This window comes from Schistocerca americana, chromosome 1 (genome assembly GCF_021461395.2).
Source record: "Schistocerca americana isolate TAMUIC-IGC-003095 chromosome 1, iqSchAmer2.1, whole genome shotgun sequence".
Lineage (NCBI taxonomy): Eukaryota > Metazoa > Arthropoda > Insecta > Orthoptera > Acrididae > Schistocerca > Schistocerca americana.
Window position 1 is genome coordinate 642,191,643 of NC_060119.1, and position 22,948 is coordinate 642,214,590.

Below are 22,948 nucleotides of genomic sequence, written 5' to 3' on the forward strand. Positions count from 1 at the left end.
AGTGCTCAGAGCCATTTGAACCATTTTTTGAACTAATTCCTGTTATCTTTACCGCGACATCAACAATCGCCAGCAACATTCAGTAGCAGTAAGTTTCAATGAAGAAAGCTTGTCTCCAAATATAATCACAAAAAAGAGCGAGGGTGCCCGGAGGTACAGCATGGTGTCCAGTTTGGAGGCAATCTATCTGAAATGCAGAAATTAGGCGTTTGAGTAAATGTATGATTTATGATTTCCCATTCAAGTTCTGATAGGTATGCATACCAAAAATTCGTGAACATTGTTTTGTGCATTTCCTTTCCCCATGCTTTTCGTTTATTGATCGCAATACATCATGCATTCATAGTACAAAAATCAGTAACTCTTTCTTGTAAGTGGCAGGCCATATGCAGGACAGTTATAAGTCTTCTCCATATTGCGTTTATTCTCCTGTAAGGTGTTATTGGGTTTGGGTATGATGCTTTTATCGTCAGTGCTGTATCAGTGTGAGACTGATGGTTGTTTGCAAATAAAGCGAAGAGAGTTAATCCAATAGCGAACCTTGTGGAAAAAAATGGTTCAAATGGCTCTGAGCACTATGGGACTTAATATTTGTGGTCATCAGTCCCCTAGAACTTAGAACTACTTAAACCTAACTAACCTAAGGACATCACACACATCCATGCCCGAGGGATAATTCGAACCTGCGACCGTAGCGGTCACGCGGTTCCAGACTGGAGTGCCTAGAACCGCACGGCCACACCGGCCGGCAACCTTGTGGAACATGACTAAAAATTTGTCACCACTCTGAAGAATATTCGTAATGAAAAGTGCATGAGCTGTCTAGCCTGAAGCTTTAATTGCAGTTAGTTAAATATGAAGTGATCCACTTAGTCATTGTACCTTGAAAATCAAAAGGATAATGTCATGCCACCAACATAGATTTCGCATAAGGAACACGAGGATGAGATATAAGCAACAGGAAAGGAAACGGTTACCAGTGGTACTTGGTAACCTCTGCCACGCACCGTCTGGTAGCTTGCACTGTATGCATGAAGATGTAGATGAATGGCTCGTGCAGATCACAAAAAATAACTCTGTGGATGAAATCTTGTCATTCAGATACTTTAAAGTACGATCAGTGAAATGATATGTTTGTACTTAGTGCAGAGGACCCACAGGATTCGACACTGTAACTAAGTATCTCATATCTGGGTATGTGATCCAGCATTCTAAAACAAATCACATTTAACAAAGCATTTAAGATTGGTGTTAATACAGAAATGGGTCTTTCATCATTGGTATTTGCCCAAATAATTTAGGGGTAATATTCTGGACAATTATTGATATTTTGACTGGTCAGCATGCCGTGATTTCAAGCACTGCATAGCACTTTGCTAATCTTGAGTGTTTCCATGTCATGTAGTAAGATATTACACCTTGTTTTTTGTGATGTATCTCACAGCGATATCTTTGCACTACATGGCTTTGTCGGTTCTAGGAAAGGGTTTGAATTTCAAAATGTCGAAATGTTTAACAAATACTGATTTTTATAAACTCCTTCGAACCAGCGGTTTTGGAACTACCTCTGGATGCCACTGGCGCACTAGAAGAAGCGGCGCGCATTGCGCACTGCCAAGCCGCGGCAGCGTACCTCAGATTGGCTGGCCCGCGCAGCGCCAGTGAGCTAAAAAAAAAAGTTCAAATGGTTCAGATGGCTCAAAAAATGGCTCTGAGAACTATGGGACTTAACATCTGAGGTCATCAGTCCCCTAGAACTTAGAACTACTTAAACCTAACTAACCTAAGGACATCATAAACATCCATGCCCGAGTCAGGATTCGAACCTGCGACCGTAGCGGTCGCGCGGTTCCAGACGGAAGCGCCTAGAACCGCTCGGCTACACCGGCCGGCTGCCAGTGAGCTCGAAGCGGCCCTGCGTTGCCGGGAGCCGCTCTACATCTACATGGATACTCTGCAAATCACATTTAAGTTCCTGGCAGAGGGTTCGTCGAATCACCTTCACAATTCTCTATTATTCCAACTTCGTGTAGCGCGCGGAAAGAACGAACACCTATATCTTTCCGTACGAGCTCTGATTTCCCTTATTTTATCGTGGTGATCGTTCATCCACATGTAGCCGGCCGAAGTGGCCGTGCGGTTAAAGGCGCTGCAGTCTGGAACCGCAAGACCGCTACGGTCGCAGGTTCGAATCCTGCCTCGGGCATGGATGTTTGTGATGTCTTTAGGTTAGTTAGGTTTAACTAGTTCTCAGTTCTAGGGGACTAATGACCTCAGCAGTAGAGTCCCATAGTGCTCAGAGCCATTTGAACCATCCACATGTAGGTCGGTGTCAAGAAAATATTTTCGCATTCTGAGGAGAAAGTTGGTGATTGGAATTTCGTGAGAAGATTCCCTGGCAACGAAACACGCCTTTCTTTTAATGATGTTCAGCCCAAATCCTGTATCATCTCAGTGACACCCTCTCCCGTATGTCGCGATAATACAAAACGTGCTGCTCTTCTTTGAAGTTTTTAGATGTACTCCGTCAGTCCTGTCTGGTAAGAATCCCACACCGCGCAGCAGTATTCTAAAAGAGGATGGACAAGCGTAGTGAAGGAAGTCTCCTTAGAAAATGTAACAGATCTACTAAGTGTCCTGCCAATAAAACACACTCTCTGGTTAGTCTTCCCCACAACATTTTCAGTGTGTTCCTTCCAATTTAAGTTGTTTGTAATTGTAATACCTAGGTATTTAGTTGAATTTATGGCTTTTAGATTAGACTGATTTATCGTGTAACCGAAGTTTAACGTATTCCTTTTAGCACTCATGTGGATGACCTCACACTTTTCTTGGTTTAGGGTCAACTGCCAGTTTTCGCACCATTCAGATATCTTTTCTAAATCCTTTTGCAATTTAGTTTGATTTTCTGATGACTTTATTAGTCTATAAATGACAACGTCATCTGCAAACAACCTAAGACGGCTACTCAGATTGTCTCCGAAATCCTTTATATACACTCCTGGAAATTGAAATAAGAAAACCGTGAATTCATTGTCCCAGGAAGGGGAAACTTTATTGACACATTCCTGGGGTCAGATACATCACATGATCACACTGACAGAACCACAGGCACATAGACACAGGCAACAGAGCATGCACAATGTCGGCACTAGTACAGTGTATATCCACCTTTCGCAGCAATGCAGGCTGCTATTCTCCCATGGAGACGATCGTAGAGATGCTGGATGTAGTCCTGTGGAACGGCTTGCCATGCCATTTCCACCTGGCGCCTCAGTTGGACCAGCGTTCGTGCTGGACGTGCAGACCGCGTGAGACGACGCTTCATCCAGTCCCAAACATGCTCAATGGGGGACAGATCCGGAGATCTTGCTGGCCAGGGTAGTTGACTTACACCTTCTAGAGCACGTTGGGTGGCACGGGATACATGCGGACGTGCATTGTCCTGTTGGAACAGCAAGTTCCCTTGCCGGTCTAGGAATGGTAGAACGATGGGTTCGATGACGGTTTGGATGTACCGTGCACTATTCAGTGTCCCCTCGACGATCACCAGTGGTGTACGGCCAGTGTAGGAGATCGCTCCCCACACCATGATGCCGGGTGTTGGCCCTGTGTGCCTCGGTCGTATGCAGTCCTGATTGTGGCGCTCACCTGCACGGCGCCAAACACGCATACGACCATCATTGGCACCAAGGCAGAAGCGACTCTCATCGCTGAAGACGACACGTCTCCATTCGCCCCTCCATTCACGCCTGTCGCGACACCACTGGAGGCGGGCTGCACGATGTTGTACCGTGGGCGGAAGACGGCATAACGGTGTGCGGGACCGTAGCCCAGCTTCATGGAGACGGTTGCGAATGGTCCTCGCCGATACCCCAGGAGCAACAGTGTCCCTAATTTGCTGGGAAGTGGCGGTGCGGTCCCCTACGGCACTGCGTAGGATCCTACGGTCTTGGCGTGCATCCGTGCGTCGCTGCGGTCCGGTCCCAGGTCGACGGGCACGTGCACCTTCCGCCGACCACTGGCGACAACATCGATGTACTGTGGAGACCTCACGCCCCACGTGTTGAGCAATTCGGCGGTACGTCCACCCGGCCTCCCGCATGCCCACTATACGCCCTCGCTCAAAGTCCGTCAACTGCACATACGGTTCACGTCCACGCTGTCGCGGCATGCTACCAGTGTTAAAGACTGCGATGGAGCTCCGTATGCCACGGCAAACTGGCTGACACTGACGGCGGCGGTGCACAAATGCTGCGCAGCTAGCGCCATTCGACGGCCAACACCGCGGTTCCTGGTGTGTCCGCTGTGCCGTGCGTGTGATCATTGCTTGTACAGCCCTATCGCAGTGTCCGGAGCAAGTATGGTGGGTCTGACACACCGGTGTCAATGTGTTCTTTTTTCCATTTCCAGGAGTGTAGATAAGCAACAGCAAAGGGCTTATAACACTGCCTTCGGGAACACCAGAAATCACTTCTGTTTTACTCGATGACTTTGCGTCAATTACTGCGAACTGTGACCTCTTTGACAGGAAATCACAAATCCAGTCACGTAATTCAGACGATGTTCCATAAGCACGCAATTTCACTACAAGCTGCTTGAGCCGCTTGTATGGTACAGTGTCAAAAGCCTTCCGGAAATCCAGAAATACGGAATCGATCTGAAATCCCTTGTCAATAGCAATCAACACTTCATGTGAATAAAGAGCTAGTTGTGTTTCACAGGAACAATGTTTTCTAAACCCATTTTGACTGTGTGTCAATAGACATATATGAATTCATGATGTTTGAATACTTTAGGTTTTTATATTGGTAACGCCACGTAGCGCTCTTTATAGTATCAAAAATTATTTTCGATACTATAAAGAGCGCTACGTGGCGTTACCAATATAAAAATCTAGACAGCCTACTTACACACTGTCTATATCACTACGACATGCAAGCTACCCCAATCGACGGCAAGACCCATGGTTCATAATGTTAAGTATGATTAAAATTATTTAGGAAAGAAGTTTAAAAAATTACACAAAACCATGTCTTTCAGAAATTGCATTTAGGAAAGCAGTTCATAATTTATAATGTTTGAACACGATATGTGTTCCAAAATCCTGCTGCATATCGACGTTAACGATATGGGCCTGTAATTTAGTGGATTACTCCTACTACCTTTCTTGAATGTTGGTGTGACCCGTGCAACTTTCCAGTCTTTGGGCATGGATTTTTCGTCGAGCGAACGGTTGTATATGATTGTTAAGTATGGATCTAATGCATAAGTGTACTCAGAAAGGAACCTAACTGGTATACAGTCTGGACCAGAAGACTTTGCTTTTATTAAGTGATTTAAGTTGCTTCACTACTCCGAGGATATTTACCTCTACGTTACTCATGTTGGCAGCTTTTTTCGATTCGAATTCTGGAATATTTATCTCGTATTCTTTTGTGAAGGCATTTCGGAAGGTTGTGTTTAGTAACTCTGCTTTGGCAGCACTGTCTTCGATAGTATCTCAATTGCTATCGCGCAGAGAAGGCATTGATTGTTTCTTGCCGCTAACGTACTTCACATATGATCACAATCTCTTTGGATTTTCTGCCAGGTTTCGAGACAAAGTTTCGTTGTGGAAACTGTTACAAGCATCTCGCAGGCCCTCTGGGCTAGCTGACAGGGCCAACGCAACTCGTCATCTGGAGGTGGGTTAATCCTTAATGAATGCACTGTCTCGTAGAGCCAATGGCTTGGAAAAAATTGAGAAATACACATAGCTGGTAATGAATAATTGTTTATGAACTTTTTTTATTTACACACACACATGCGTTTCATCTTTTTAACAAGGCATCTTGGTACAAGGCTTCACTTTCGTCTAGTTACTGTTATTTTGTGGCATAATATTTAAATTATGAACAGTGACGAACATATTTTCGTGTGTACAAATTGAGGGGAGATATGGGATTTTGAGGAACATAAACTTGCAGTTATAAATAAAACCACGCCAGAAAACGTAATACCTGCTGATAAATGCACTTCTGATAGACTGTACGCTGCAAGAAATGTGACGATTTGGTTAAAAGGACACACGATTTTCTTCATTTTAACAGAAGGGGAAAAAAACCAAGCACCATTTTCCCGGATATTTAAGGGGAGTTGGAACGCCATATCTCGACAATAGCAAGGAACTATTTACAGGACATTGCATGTTTTGTTATGAGTCTAGCGAAATGCAATTTCTGAAAGACATGGTTTTGTGTAATTTTTTAAACTTTTTTCCTAAATAATTTTAATTTTACTTAACGTTATGAACCCCGGACCTTGCCGTCGATTGGGGTAGCTTGCATGCCGTAGTGATACAGACAGCGGTACTGCATGCACTATCACAGCGGAGTGGTATGTGTTGATAGGCCAGACAATCACGTGGTTACTGAAGAGGGGCAGCATCTTTTTTCGGAAATTGGAGGGGCAACAGTCTGTTGTTAAAAAGATGAAACGCGCAGCTGCCTTGTTGCGCTGATACTGCGAAGCAAGGGGAAACTACAGCTGTAATTTTTCCCGAAGATATGTAGCTCAACGGTATGGTTAATGATGATGTCGTCCGCTTGGGTAAAATATTCCAGAGTAAAATAGTCCATTCGGATGTCCAGACAGGGACTACTTAGGGGAATGTTGTCATCAGAAGAAACAAAACTGGCATTCTACGGAACAGAGAATGGTGTGTTAGAGTCCTTAATCGGACAGGTACGCTAGAAAATTTTGAAAGGGAAACGGATAGGTTAAGTTAGTTAGAGTAGCTCTTAGTGAAGTTCAGTGACAGGAGGAACAGGACTTCCGGTCAGATGAATACAGGGTTATAAACACAAAATCAAAAAGGTGTCATGCGGTTTAGGTTTGATAACGAATCAGAAAATAGGAGTGTGGGTAAGCTACTATGAACAGCGTAGTGAAAGCATTATCGTAGCCAATATAGACATGAAGCCCACGTTTACCACAGCAGTACAAATTTACATGCCAAAAAGCTCCGCAGATGACAAAATGGTTGAAGAAATGCATAATCAAGTAAAAGAAATTATTCAGATAGTTCAAGGAGACGAAAATTTAATCGTGATGGGGACTGGAGTTCGACAACAGGGAAAGGAAGAGAAGGAAAAATAGTGGGTGAATGTGAACTCGAGATGAAGAATGAAACAGGAAGCCGCCTGGTAGAATTTTGCACAGAGCATAACTTAATCACCGCTAACGCTTAGTTTAACAACCATAAAAGAAGGTTTCAGGTTGCTTCAATGACATTCAGAGATTTAGGAACCACATTTTGAACTGTAAGACACTTCCAGAGGCATATGTGGACTCGGACCACATTGTATTGGACATTAAAACTGTAGATTAAAACTGAAGAACTGGAAAAATGTAGGAAATTAAGGAGATGGGACCTGAATAAGTTGACAGAACCAGAGGTTGTTTAGAGCTTCCGAGGGAGCATTCTACAACAGTTGACTAGAGCAGGGGGAAAACAATACAGCAGAAGAATGGGTAATTTTAAGAGTCGAAGGAGTGAAGGCAACGGAGGATCAGACAGGTAAAAAGACAAGGCCTGGTAGGAATTCTTGAATAACACAAGAGACACTGAATTTAGCTGATGAAAGGAGAAAATTTAAAAATGCAACAAATGAAACAAGGGAAAGGGAATAAAAGTGTTCAATATTTGAGATTGACAGGAAGTGCAAAATTGCTAAGCGGATATGACTTGAAGACAAATGTAAGGATTTAGAAGCATATTTCACTAGGGAAAAGATAGATACCGCCTACAGGAAAATTGAAGAGGCCTTTGGAGAAAAGGAAACAGCTGTGTTAATATCAAGAGCTAGGAGGGGGAACCAGTCCTAAGCAAAGATGGGAAAGCTGAAAGGTGGGAGGATTATTTAGAGGGTCTACACAGAGAAGATGAACTTGAAGACAATATTGTAGGAAGGGAAATGGACGTAGATGAAGATGAAGAGGGATATATGATATCGCGAGAAGAATATGACAAAGCTCTGAAAGATCCAAGTCGAAACAAGGCTCTGGGAGAAGACGATATTCCGTTGGAACGACTGATTTATAGATGTGATTTTGTTTCTAAACTTTTTATTCTGACTTTTTAACACATAGGTATTATTTACTTTGCCAAACATGAAGTTTTCTGTTACTACTCTAAACGTTTATGTGTATTTAAATATGAATTTTATATCCATGTATTTTATGTCAGTTCATGTTTTATTATCACAGGCAAATTTTGCCGTATGAAGTAATATTAATTAATGACTACGCATACTGCATTTTAACTATTGAATTTACGATACTACTTATGTACCCTGGCATTACTGCCCTCCACTGGCATCAGTTTCTCGTTTGAATACAGGACGCACCGATACCCTCGCCCGCACTTACTATGTACCTGGGTGTGCAGGTATTGACGTTGATACTTAAAAAAATGGTTCAGATGGCTCTGAGCACTATGGGACTTAACATCTATGGTCATCAGTCCCTTAGAACTTAGAACTACTTAAACCTAACCAACCTAAGGACATCACACAACACCCAGTCATTGATACTTATATCAGAATATTTTGATGGGGTGTATGGTTGGTATGGACATCTGTTAATTATGTTAATATTCTCTTATTTATTATTTTTCTTATGTGTCACTAGATCTGTTGTGGATTTTGTTTCAGCTAATTAAGCGTTACACTACTATTTTTCCATTTGTAACAGATCTGAAGAAGGCATTGGTCGAACCAGTAATTGTGAATTATACGTACAATTTATGTGATCAAGACGAACTTTTACAGATAAAGCGCCAAACATGAGCGCGGACTCATTTACAGACTTTATGTCATACATATTGTTAAATATAATTCTGAATATGAAGAAGAATATTTAGTTTCACGCAAGTCAAAACACTCCTGAGGCCTAAGACATAATGAAAACATACAAGGAGCATTAGATATCTCAAAGAGACTAACAGCCAAATATAATTTAGTTCACTGGGGACAGACGCTGCCATTTATTTAACTACACGAATAGCAGACGACGATTTATTATTTTAGCCAGATTCTTTCAAAGTATTTTATCTGGTCATCTGGCAGAAGATGCCGATTATGATATTTCTCTTTCCATACACAGTACAATATTCAACTTCACACAAGGAAAGACTCATCTGCAGAATTATATTTCCAATCAGTAGCAGGGAGTACCAGGTATCTTCATGCGGAAACAAAAAATTACTTTGATTAGCTCCTGCTTCATGAATCAGTATGGCAGGAAACGTCGTTTCTTTTTACATAAGTTTCATTAAGAAAAAAATTTAATTTAGTTAATACTGATTCATAGAAAAGGAGATTAGACACCAAGATTCTGTAGTTTGAAACACGTATGTAACATAGCAGCGATGGCGAGGCATTGTAGCATCTGTGACCAGAGAGTATGCGCTTGACTGCGCGAGTGTTGCCAGCGGTTCTCAGTCTGTCAGTAGTCGTTGCGAGTCGTTCAGTCGTTGCGAGTCTGTAGCTCTGTTTAGTTGTCGCTATGCAGAGCAGTACTCTGTCAGTCAGTCGTTGCGAGTCTGTAGCTCTGTCTAGTTGAGGGCAGTACTCTGTCAGTAGTAGTCGTGCAGTGCAGTACGCTAATAGTCGTCATGCAGAGCGGTCGGTCAGTAGTAGCAGCCCAGTGCGGTTGTGTGATGTAGGCGGTCGGCAACACTGGTCAAGATGCTGAATGAGGTATACTGTTAATTAATATAATCATTAGACAATGTAAAACTTATTTATTGTAATCAATCTCCAACAAGTCCCCCAATAATAATTTTGATTTCAAAAGCATTTTTCAAAAAATTTTATTTTTTATTGAACTAAAGATTTCGTTGCACTTCCCATTTCATTCCACTTCTTTTGAAGAAAAATTTCAGTAAATTCACAGAAAAAAGGAATATTATTATTTGCAATGCAGTTCCTCCAAGCCGTGCGCAGATATAAGAGCAGAAATTTGACATCCAGTTATTCTGAGGTAAGACTTTAATTCTGATTGTTTTACACAGGGCCAAAGACCGATATTTCGGTTTAATTGAATTTTCTTATCACTGAATGGACTTTAATTTTTTGTGAAGAATTTACATTTGAGTCAGATTGCGATTATCAGTTTTATTGTCATTAAATTTAATTGCAGGGAGGTTACGTTTGGACGTTTGGCTCCTATTCATTTATTATTTCTGTCTTTAAAATTTTTGTGGGGAGGTTACACTCGGCTCCCATTTGTATTAAGTATTGTCTCATTTCCCTTTTAAAATTACGGTGGGGAGGTTACACTTGGCGACGCCCATTCCAGGATCGTATTTCGTTGAGAGTCTTTTGAACAACAGTCAGATATCTGCTCTTATTTGCTTAGATATAATTAGGATTTAGCGCAACGCTTTTAATAATATTGTGACTTTCTTTCTACAGGTCAACGGCAATTTGTTGCTCTATTGTATTTGTGTGTTGCTTTTGCATTTGTGCTTATTTGTTTTTGAAAAATTGTGACTATTGTAAAAATGCCGCGAAAGACTGTGAATAGTGTATCGCGAGGTATTTTGAATGAAATTACCGACTTAAACAGCGTGACCGATAGTAATTATGACACGCAGTGTGATGATGACAATCCTGCGTTCACTAACAATCAGTGCAATACAACCATTAATGATGACTTTTATCTTAATGATGAACAAACGAACTCAATTGTCTCTTCTGTTAATTTGACGACAATTGATGACGCGGGACGCTCCATTGTAATGAGCGCTACCCAGCTTAACACACCCGATTTGGAAAACTCAAGTAACGTACAGACAAATTTGTGTAATGAAAATGAACAGGGTACACAAAGTACGACGGATTTATTTAATTCCGAAATAGTGAGTGACAGTGTAGGTCCGACTGATAATCCTTTTTGTAAATTGCAGAATGACCAAATGGTCACACAAAGCGCGACAGTTGCAGGTACACAATCAAACAGCACAGTTGATAGAGTGGGTAATATTACTTTGGATCAATTTATAGCAATAATGCTACAGTTTAGGAACGAACTTATTGAAAATTTCAAACAGCGGAAGGAAATGATGGATGATTATTTCAAACAACTTAATGAACAGTATAAACAACTTCATGAAAAACTTGATAAGCAGAACAAACGACTGGAAGAAGAGAACAAACAATTTAGAGAACGGAACAAACAATTTTCTGAATGTATTAAACAGCCGAGGGAAAAACACGATAACCTTAATGAACAGAACAAACAAGCTAGCGAACAGATTACAGTTGTTACCATACAATGTCAGGACACTAAAGTACAATTACGTGTGAATACTAAGACTTGTGCTAATAACAGTAATGAAAAGGTTGGCACTGTTGCACAAGAATTAAATAGTACACATGTAAGCACAACAGAATTACATAAAGACGAAGTTAATGCAGTCACTGAACAATGTTCAGCAAACGCAACACAGATACACGAAATTAATGCAGTCACCGAACAATGCCCTAAAAACGCAGTACAGATACGCGACGAGTTTAATTTGAAGTCACTGGAAGTTTCACACACTGTGAATACGGAATTTGTTAATAAAAGTGAACGACACAACAACCAAATTGACGAAAGTATTACAGTAACAGAGTTAAAAACTATTTCAGTCACCAATACGTCACAGAATCCGCCACTTTGCGAACATTTGCCAGACTCGCGCAGCATGTATAATGTGAGCAATTTACAGCAACTACGCGACTTAAAATCCGAAAAGCCACGCGACTTAAAATCTGAAAAGCTACGCAACTTGAAATCCGAAATGACACAGACGAACAGATTCACACACAAACCTGAACGTGTTATCAAACTGAGTGACGAGAACGTACATTTCGAGCAATTTGCATTTGTAAGAAAATCTAAAGAATTTAATAATGACAGAACACAGGTACACGCTTTGAGCTGTATACGACAATTTATCTTTGTACATTCACCGCTATTACCTGTAATGCAGAAACTAGCTTTGAACCAGATGCGACAATTTATTTTTGTATTTTCATCAGCATTACGTATTATACAGAAACTGGAATTAGCAAGAATACAGCGATTTACTTTTGGAATTTTACCGCTATTGCCTATAACACTAAAGCTGAAATTTATTTGCAGTGCGTAATAGACCTCAGGGGATTCATTACGCTTTAATGAATATGTGCCGTAGCGAGCATAGGGCCCCGAGCTGTAGTAGTGCTATTTCATCTTTAGTTTTCTGCACTGCTGCCTTTTCTTCTACTATCCTTTATATCTATCCAAACTGCTCTTCAACTATTGCTCTATCTAGAATTAAGAAATATTGTACTGAAAACCCGATATGACAAATCTTTTACCGAATGTGACAATTTTCAGCAGGCACTCCCGTAATGACAACTACCGCCGTAACTTTATTAACAGATAAAATCGTAATCATCAGTATACAAAATTTTCGGCAGTCGCAACCACATTTTTGTAACAATAGATGTTTTTCACCACAATAGCATGAAAGTCAGCCGCTTAGCATACCTAACCAACAATGCAGTCTACAAGGTCAACCAAACTTTAATGTTACGCCGCGTGCACGTAAAGTCTCAGCTACAACAAATAGTAACGCACGGCAGCAAAGAAATAACTACGTACAGACAACACACTATTTCAACTCGTATCGCAATGCGCCGTATAGAAATTACTATCATGACAGAAGTAAAAAATGATGAGCACAATTTTCAGCGTACATTTAATAACAGTCGATCTTATGAGCAGCAACAACATCAGCAACAACAAATAATCATGAATGAAACAGACAATAGGTGTCATCCATAGCGTAACACGTCAATAAGAGTTAACAGAGCAGTTCAAATAGTGGATATGTCACAGCATCCTCCCGTAAATAATAGCACGTACGACAGAATTTAACCAGATACAGCACAGATTGCATATTACAGTAACGCAAACATTACTTTTGACACACAGAATTTTGCTCACGAGAATGTTATTTGAAACATGCTCTGTTGAATGCACCACTTTTATCGCACACAGATCTTACTAGAAATTTTTCCATTGCCACCGACAGTTCCAACACCGCTTTAGGCGTACATATTTTCCAGGAAATTGAAGAAGATGGTTCAATAGTAATCAAAAACATCGCATTTGCAAGCCGCATTCTGTCACCTGCTGAGCGAAATTACTCCGTTACAGAACTTGAAACATTATGTGTTGTATGGGCTTTTACGAGATTTCGGCACTTTCTTTATGGCAGACATACCACCGTCTACACAGACCACAGAGCAATACAATTTTTGCTTTCAGCTAAATTTACTCACGACAGGTTAAGCAGATGGAAACTTTATTTACAGGAATTTAATTTTACAATAGTTCACATTCCTGGCACACAAAATGTTATAGCAGACGCACTATCGCGTTCTCTCGGCAACAATCAACAAGACGTAGCAACCAACTTCTGCAAAACAAATTTCAGTGTCATGTACATTCAGCAAGTTGCATTTGAAAACTTTATTTCATCGTCATTACAGGACATAGCAAAGGAGCAAAATAAGGACAATGTGTGGAAAGAAATTAAACACCTTTGGCAAGATAGGAAAAATGTTACGATTAGGAACCATTACACTGTACGCAATGACATTCTGTTTCGCCGCTCTCATCCTGATAGCAACAATTGGTTATTATGCATTCCTGACGAACTGGTCAACAAATTAATTTGGTACACTCATTTAAGCTACGCACATTACGGAGCACGAAAATGTTTTCTTATACTGAGACAGAACTGTTATTTTGCTAACATGGAAAAACGTATACGACGAGTTTTAGCGTCTTGTAAAATTTGCCAGAAAGCTAAATCAAACACCACTTCACATATTCCTCCTTTATATCCCATTATACCTGTTAAATTAAGACATATGGCCGCTGTAGATATTTTTGGTCCGATTCCGAGAAGTAACAGAGGTTTTTGCTACATCTTTGTCGCTGTTGAGCTCACTTCAAAATTTGTTACTTTCACTCCGTTACGCAAAGCTACTGCTAAAACTGTTTCGAAAGCATTTGTAAAACATTTTCTATCTCATGTAGGGCATGTAATGAAAGTAATTTCTGATAATGGATCACAATTTCGTAGTAGCGTATGGACACGCATGTTACGAGCTAGAAACATTTCTCCGATCTATATATCCAAGTACCACGCTTCTTCGAACCCCTGTGAAAGATTAATGAAGGAAATTGGTAAACTGTGTAGAATATACTGCCACAAAAGACATATTGATTGGGATACACACATACTCTCATTCCAAGATGTAATTAATTCCATTCCAAATGAATCCACTATGCTATCTCCGACTGTTATACTGAAAAACGTTGAACCACCGAACAAAATTAAAGAATTAGTAAAATTACCCAAATGTAGGCGACTAAGACACCACGAAATAATTGACATTGCGCTGAACAACATCAAACGTGCCGCAGAGCGCCGGAGAAGACAGCAAAAACAGGTTTGTACACGCCGCGACTTTCACGTTGGACAGAAGATATTAGTACGTACACACTATTTATCCAGCAAATTAAAAGGTAAGTGCAGTAAATTTGAACTTCTATACGCAGGTCCGTATCGGATTCGCAGCATCCCTCACCCCAATGTTGTACACGTCGAAACTTTGAGAACCAGAAAATCGAAAGGCAATCACCATATCTCAAACATTAAACCGTTTATTGAGTGAAACCACTGTATGATTCAACACACTATGATGTCATTTACTAATGCAATTAATTCACCTGACTAATTACTGATGATTATCGTATTTTTTCTTGGCAAGTGCCCGGCAAGGTAAGGTTAGCAGGTCGCTTTTCTTGTCGTTACACATCAGACTGTGCACATTTTCCACTTTTTTGTGTATATGATTGTACTCCAGTTTTGTTTGTATGTATTGTGAAATAGTTAAGATATAACACACACCAGTCGACTTTGACATTTTTTTTGCCCTATGATATCTCAACATCGTGACTGTTTTACATTTTTCCTTTTGCTGCTGCATTGTGATATTCTGTGTACATTTTTGCATCTGAACACTGTCAATGTCTTTGACATACTACGTTTTCTGTCATGTTATGCTGTATGGTTAATTGTGTCACCATAAACCAGTCATTATTTAGTGGGTATATGATTTAAATGCAGGACATTAATCTTTGTTCATCCATTTCAGTAAGAAATGATGCATGTAAGAAATAAATTCAACAGAAATGGGAATTTCACCTACGGAATAAACGAAAGGAGATGCAATAACTTTATGAGGAAAAGTAAATGGATCAGGATTAACAAACATTAACAAGAATATACTATACTCATCACAGAATAGCAGTCTTAACTAATTTTTTCTTTCAGAATACAAGGTGATTGATGCAGGCTGTCAGAGAGAACTACACATCTTAGTTTTAGTGATGAAATATGCTAGAGATAAGGAATAGTTGTATAATGAGTAATGAAGTGATTTTTTGCAGATGATAATGAATACTGATGAATAATGATGAAGGATATGGTATTATGAATAATGAAGTTTTTCTTTACAGGTGATGATAATAATGAAGTTATGATAATGTGGATAATGAAGTGATTGATAATGAAGTTTTTTTTTTACAGATGAGGATAATGTTGAAGTTATATTTAGGCTATGTAGTTATTTAAGTATTTGTTGCAGTTTGTTTTGACAGCAGGTGTTACATTGCATAGTAGGATGACGGAAAGTTTTGGAAAGGACAGCTATGGAACACATTTTTATACACATTTCACTACCTGTTAATTCGAAGTTCACTACTTTTCAGCATAGTGTGCGTTTCTTCTTTCAGGTCAATAATCCATTTTGTATTTTTTCCAGGAGAAGCACTTTCATGATACTTACTAAACCTGTTACTTATTATACCTGTTCCAGTACTTGCATTTTTTTTTTTTTACCCATTTGTGTCTATCATTTATAAATATGATCACATATACTGCCTTGTTACATAACCTTGCTACAGCTGACTCATGACGAATGACGTTACCTGTCCTCATTTGCAGCAATAGGTCAAAAGCAAATAGTGTTATGTCTCAGCAATTAATTATCGATCCCAACGCAATGCATTGCTAACAAAAAAAAAAATAATATAATGTATTACCAGTCCCAAGTAGTGATACCAGTTTGAGAAAATTCTGAATAATACTGATTAGCTCTGAATAGTATGTCACTTGAGTAATGACGTCTTAATGAGACAAAAAAAAAGTATATATTTAAGATAATGCTTTGTCACTAGCTAATAACTGCCACTATTTATTGTAATGAGACTACTTATAATGCCTGTGATTATTAATGCTATGACTGTAATTAACTGATTTTTAATAATGACTTCGTAATGATCTGAATAATACTGAATGAGGAACAATGCTTTATACTATTCGATACATGATGGCCACTGAGTGCCAATAATTAGTGTCACTTAATGAATTGTTATTAATTATGCCATTAATTAGCTCTTGTTTTCAATGTTCATACTTTGTAATTGGAAATGAATGTGACTGTTTAATAATGCTTTGTAATTAGAAGCAGGCTAATGATTCTTACTAGATTGGAATGACACATAATTAATTAACTATGCTATTGTTTCATAATGCTTTGTGATTAGGAAAAAGCTAATGATTATTACTATTGGAAGACAAATGATTAATTAATTATGCTATACTTTATAACTGGAAATGAATGCGATTGTTTCATAATGCTTTGTAATTAGAAGGCTAATGATTCTTACTATATTGAAATGACAAATGATTAATTAACTATGCTTTATAATTGGAAATGAATGTGACTGTTTAATAATGCTTTGTAATTAGGATAAAGCTAATGATTATTACTAATGGAATGACAAATGATTAATTAATTATGCTATGCTTTATAATTGGGAAAGAATGTGATTGTTTAATAATGCTTTGTAATTAGGAGAAGGTTAATGATTAATACTATATTGGAATGACAAATGATTAATTAACTATGCCATACTTTGTAACTGGAAAAGAATGCATTTATTTCATAATGCTTTGTAACTAGGAAAAGAAGGCTACTGATCCTATGTAAAACAATTAATGAACATTTTTCTGTAATACTACATACTTGGTACAGAAATGTTCAATAACTGGGCTATGAATGCCACAAACTGCTAATTAAGTCTGTAATTGTCAATATTATGTGACTTACTGTCCTTCACCTCATAAGCTGACTACCCTAAATTACTGCAATGTCCATTTGTCCTGTTTATCCTAGTGATCATGGAGCACTATATTTGGTTTTTGCACTAATTCTACGTTGGTGTGCCTTGTAAGAGCGTGGTGTTGACACGACATGCTGTCCACCACCGTGAGCAATGAAGACGTTATTATGGTCCCACTGTTTGGTGTACCTAATGTACTGCCAAAATGAGAACATGGAACATTACTACGACAGTTCAGTGTCTTGGCTACACTGATAAATTCTGATGGGAAAAGAACTTCAAGTTGTGTCACTTGGTGTTGTACTTCTTTGGAAAGATATGGACTTTCAGAACAGCTGTGTGCAATCTAAAGTGCTACAACCATGATGCAATCCTTCCCTTTCCTATCCTAATTCTTGTCACATAATGAAAATCATTTTTTTGGTAACATCATTTCTGTTCGTAGGTTATACATTTTTTTCGATTCGCTGAACTCCAGTGCGAGTACACTTATGTCACTGGTCGACATGATGTTTGCCATTATGTTTATTTGTTGTGAAAATGCTAAAGACATTTTTCAGTGCATGTGCACTTTGGACATGATTTTCTTGCCATTATGTTTATTTATTGCGAAAATGCTAAAGACATTTTTCGATTTGTTCTGAAGTACAGTATATGTACACTCTTGTCTTTTATATTGTATATACATTTTTTTATTTTCTGAACTACAGTGCATGTGCACTCATGTCACTTGTCAACATAATATTTTTGCCAGTCTGTTTATTTGTTCTGAATATGCTAAAGAATTTTTTCAGTGCCTGTGCACTTTGTTATCTGTCAAAAAATTTGTATATACATTTTTCTGATTTGCTACCATGTTTTGTATTCACATTTTGCCTTTGTCTGATATATTTTGTACTTAGTGCGTGTGCACAACATTTAAATATTCTGTAAGTTGTAGGATTTGGTTAATTAAAGAAAAATTTTGCCGCGCTTGGCAAGTCCAAAAACTCACCATCGCTGCCAAATTTTTGCCCCCCCAGTGGAGGGTTATGAAACACGTATGTAACATAGCAGCGATGACGAGGCATTGTAGCATCTGTGACCAGAGAGTATGCGCTTGACCGCGCGAGTGTTGCGAGCGGTTCTCAGTCTGTCAGTAGTCGTTGCGAGTCGTTCAGTCGTTGCGAGTCTGTAGCTCTGTCTAGTTGTCGCTATGCAGAGCAGTACTCTGTCAGTCAGTCGTTGCGAGTCTGTAGCTCTGTCTAGTTGAGGGCAGTACTCTGTCAGTAGTAGTCGTGCAGTGCAGTACGCTAATAGTCGTCATGCAGAGCGGTCGGTCAGTAGTAGCAGCCCAGTGCGGTTGTGTGATGTAGGCGGTCGGCAACACTGGTCAAGATGCTGAATGAGGTATACTGTTAATTAATATAATCATTAGACAATGTAAAACTTATTTATTGTAATCAATCTCCAACAAGTCCCCCAATAATAATTTTGATTTCAAAAGCATTTTTCAAAAAATTTTATTTTTTATTGAACTAAAGATTTCGTTGCACTTCCCATTTCATTCCACTTCTTTTGAAGAAAAATTTCAGTAAATTCACAGAAAAAAGGAATATTATTATTTGCAATGCAGTTCCTCCAAGCCGTGCGCAGATATAAGAGCAGAAATTTGACATCCAGTTATTCTGAGGTAAGACTTTAATTCTGATTGTTTTACACAGGGCCAAAGACCGATATTTCGGTTTAATTGAATTTTCTTATCACTGAATGGACTTTAATTTTTTGTGAAGAATTTACATTTGAGTCAGATTGCGATTATCAGTTTTATTGTCATTAAATTTAATTGCAGGGAGGTTACGTTTGGACGTTTGGCTCCTATTCATTTATTATTTCTGTCTTTAAAATTTTTGTGGGGAGGTTACAAGTTCGATGCTTCCCCAGTTACATCCGAGGTGTCTCCTTCGGTTGTATAACGAATAAAGTGAAAAGGAAAATAAAAATAGAAAAAGAAAAAGTAGTGGTAACGCGTGTTCATTAAAACCAAGAGGCCGCCAGATCAAATTCCTGCCAAACTACGGAAATTTTGAGTCTGCCTTTAATCTATCCTTCACTTTTGAATGATGGGAAGTGTCAGCAGGGACGACACGTGGATCAGATTCTACGTTAAGCCGAAGGTGCCCTTTCCGCAGTTGGATAACTGGGGCAGATTAGGGTCAGGAAAGTTGTCGAAGTGGCGTCGAATGCACAGTGAGTTACTTTACAGGACAAATATGAATGATTAGTTTAAGTGAATGTCTACACGCTGGCCATTTACAGCTTCCTAAATGGCAGAGTGACCTACATTTAACATTAATGGACATACTATTTTTCAGTACTACTCATCCACTATACAGAAAATTATTTATTTGTTCTTTTTATTTTGCAGGTCCCCAGCTTTTAAATAAAATAGAAGAAGTTGTCCAGACAAGATTAGATTTAAAACTTAGCTTTACTATCTGTGACACATTTTGTTTTATTTAGGAAACGACGAAATATTTTTGTTGATGTCTACTGAATGTCTTTCTAAGCCAGTCACACTTTAGTGACGACTGATAAACGTCATTTATAAATGGTGTAGATTCTTCTAAAATTGAGACAGGTTATTTGTGGTGGGTATATCAAAAAGTGAAAGGTTGAAGTTTCTTGTTCTTGACACAGTTCAGTTACAGTGGCTAAGTTCTTGAGGAGGTACCTAAAATAAAACATCATTCTACTCTACTCAGCCTACTAATAGGTCAGTGCTTCCATCATCTCAAATTCGAAAGGTTTCGGATTTGAAATATCAGTGGTTGTCGAGGTGGTTACCGGGAAGCATTCTGCAAGTTATTCAGTACACCAAAAAACCGCGAATTTCATATTGATGAGGGTTCTAATTTTGTTTTCATTTTTCCAGAATGAGATTTTCACTCTGCAGCAGATTAAAACTGTGTGCCGGACCGAGACTCGAACTCGGGACCTTTGCCTTTCGGGGGCAAATGCTCTACCAACTGGGCTACCCAAGCACGACCCACGCCCCCTCCTCACAGTTTTACTTCTGCCAGTACTTCCTGGCAGATTAAAACTGTGTGCCCGACCGAGACTCGAACTTGGGACCTTCGCCCTTAGCGGGCGGGGCGTGAGTCGTGCTTGGGTACCTCAGTTGGTAGAGCACTTGCCTGCGAAAGACAAAGGTTCCGAGTTCGAGTATCGGTCCGGCACATAGTTTTAATCTGCCAGAAAGTTTCATATCAGCGCACACTCCGCTGCAGAGTGAAAATCTCATTCTGGAGAAATGAAAACAAAATTAGGACCCTCATTAATATGAAATTCGCGGTTTTTTGGTGTACTGAATAACTTGCGGAATGCTTCTCGGTAACCTCCTCGACAAATGGCTTACGCAGGGCCATGCTAATCTTCTCTGTATCGTTCCAATTTTAGTATATGTACCCTCCTCGACAACCACTGATATTTCAAATCCGAAACCTTCCAAATTTGAGATGATGGAAGCCATGTCTGCGCAATGTCGTTTCTTTCAGTAGTGCTAGTTCTGCAAGTTTCGCAGGAAGGCTTTGTTTCCATTTTATTCGTATTTGACTTGTTGTGGGCACAGAGTGACAGTAAGTACGCTGGAGAACTGGCCTGCAGTGGTTATCATTCGCTGCTCAAACATATTGTTTATTGGCCAAACATGTTTCAACGTTTAAGTCCTCCAGTAGGAGCGTTGAGGAGGTGCTCACTCGTGCTACGTCCAGACGCAGCCATCGGCCAGGAATAATGTGAACTCTGGAAAATTGCTGAACTATCGAAGAGGGTTTGGCCAGTAGGCAACACTGGAATTATATAGCCGACCAGTGCCAGACACTGCGAGTCAAACAGTGAGTATGATGGCTATATCGGGAAACCATGTTTTCAACGTTTTGCTCAAATTATTGTGAAACTCAGATGAAGTTTTGCTTTTTAAGAGAATCAGTTTTCTGACATCCCTGGAAATTGACAGATTCCTGATGCTTCGGTATTGGCTCTTGCATGTACACTGCAAAGCTTTTTCCTTTTTTCTGGCCTTCTGCTGTATCTGACAGGTCGTTAAGCGCCATAAATCCGAACGCATCTTTTGACGCAGAACTGGACTGTCTGCCTCTGGCAGCATCACGGCGGGTGCGGGCAGACGCAGCCGCGGCATTCTATCAGAGGCAGCCAGCCACCTGGAGGTGAGGCGGGCACAGGCTCTGCGGAGCGCTAATGATCCACCGCGCAGGCACATTGTCCCTCACTGCGAGCGGAGCCGCCATCCGCCTCGCGTTAAGACGGGCTCGCCCCCCCCCCCCCTCCCCTTCCCACCCCCTCAACCCATCCTTTCTCAGAAGGGCCTCGGTTGCTCCTGCAACAAGCTCCACTCCTTTATTAGCTTGTTCCCGTTGTCTCTACACAACAGATTGGCAATTATCACATTAATTACGAAACGGGTCACGTTTATTTCAGCCTTAGACGCTTTAGAGGGGCTAATCCTCATCACGTAATGAAAGGAGAGATAACGGCTTTAGAGGCCAAAGCTTTCAGTCGAATTCTGCAACATAGACTCAAAGCGGAAGATTTTGTTTTCTTGTTTTCTTTAGGTAATTAGAAACTAGACACCTACTCAATTTCGTGAAGGGAAACTTCCGCTAATCTGGAAATTTTAATAAGAATTCTCTGTAGAGGTAAGCATTGAGTGATAAATTGGTAAGTCTTACTGCAACTTTTGTTTCGAAATGAAATAAGAATAGTGATAGTATGTCATAAAGATTGTGCCCTGTCAGGCCTTGTTGAGGTAAAAATATAAGAATTTTTGAGAAATGATATTTACTACTTCAAGAAAACACTGTTAAATGTTTACAATAAAACAAACTCGGGACTGAAAACAGGTTACGAAAGTCTATAATGTTTGGAAGCAAATACAGAAATTTAAAGAAAGGGAAAAAGGAGAAGTGTTAAAAACTGGCACGTAAAACTCACCTTACGTTATTAAGTATGTGCCCCTGCGTCTATTTGTGCTGAAGCCACCGTACACGCAAAATTTGTGCTTGGAGATGTACAGATCCGTCACACCTGATCCAGAGTATCTAGAATGGTCTCCCAAAAACATGGTTCAAATGGCTCTGAGCACTACGGGACTTAACATCTGAGGTCACCAGTCCCCTAGAACTTAGAACTACTTAAACCTAACTACCTAAGGATATCACACACATCCATGCCCGAGGCAGGATTCGAACCTACGACCGTAGCGGTCTCGCGGTTCCAGACTGTAGCGCCTAGAACCGCACGGCCACCACGGCCGGCGTAGCCTCCCACCATGCGTTCTCTATTGATGATACCCCTTCCGCAACTGTATGTAGCAACAGGTTTAGGACTCGATGATTACTTGATATATCTGAGTACTTATAAGTGAAAATCGTGGAATACTGAGGAACTTGACTTCAGTAATGAACACCTGACTTTTGGGGATCCCAGCTTTAAAAACTGCTGAAGCTCCTGCCACAGAGCGGTATTAAAACAATTTTTTAACCAGCGATGTCACATAGCACTTCAATTCAGTGGTGACTAATGTACGCTGATTGTTGATCATCACATTCAGGTCTGATATAATGATTCTGGTTGTCAACACTCTCGCGATCGTCTATGTTACCTT

At 39.9% G+C, this 22,948-nt stretch overlaps 1 pseudogene; it reads right to left on the reverse strand.

Moving 5' to 3' along the window:
• Positions 1 to 20,675: 20,675 nt before the first annotated feature.
• Positions 20,676 to 20,746, reverse strand: LOC124554965 (annotated as a pseudogene).
• Between the last annotated feature and the right edge of the window lie 2,202 nt (positions 20,747 to 22,948).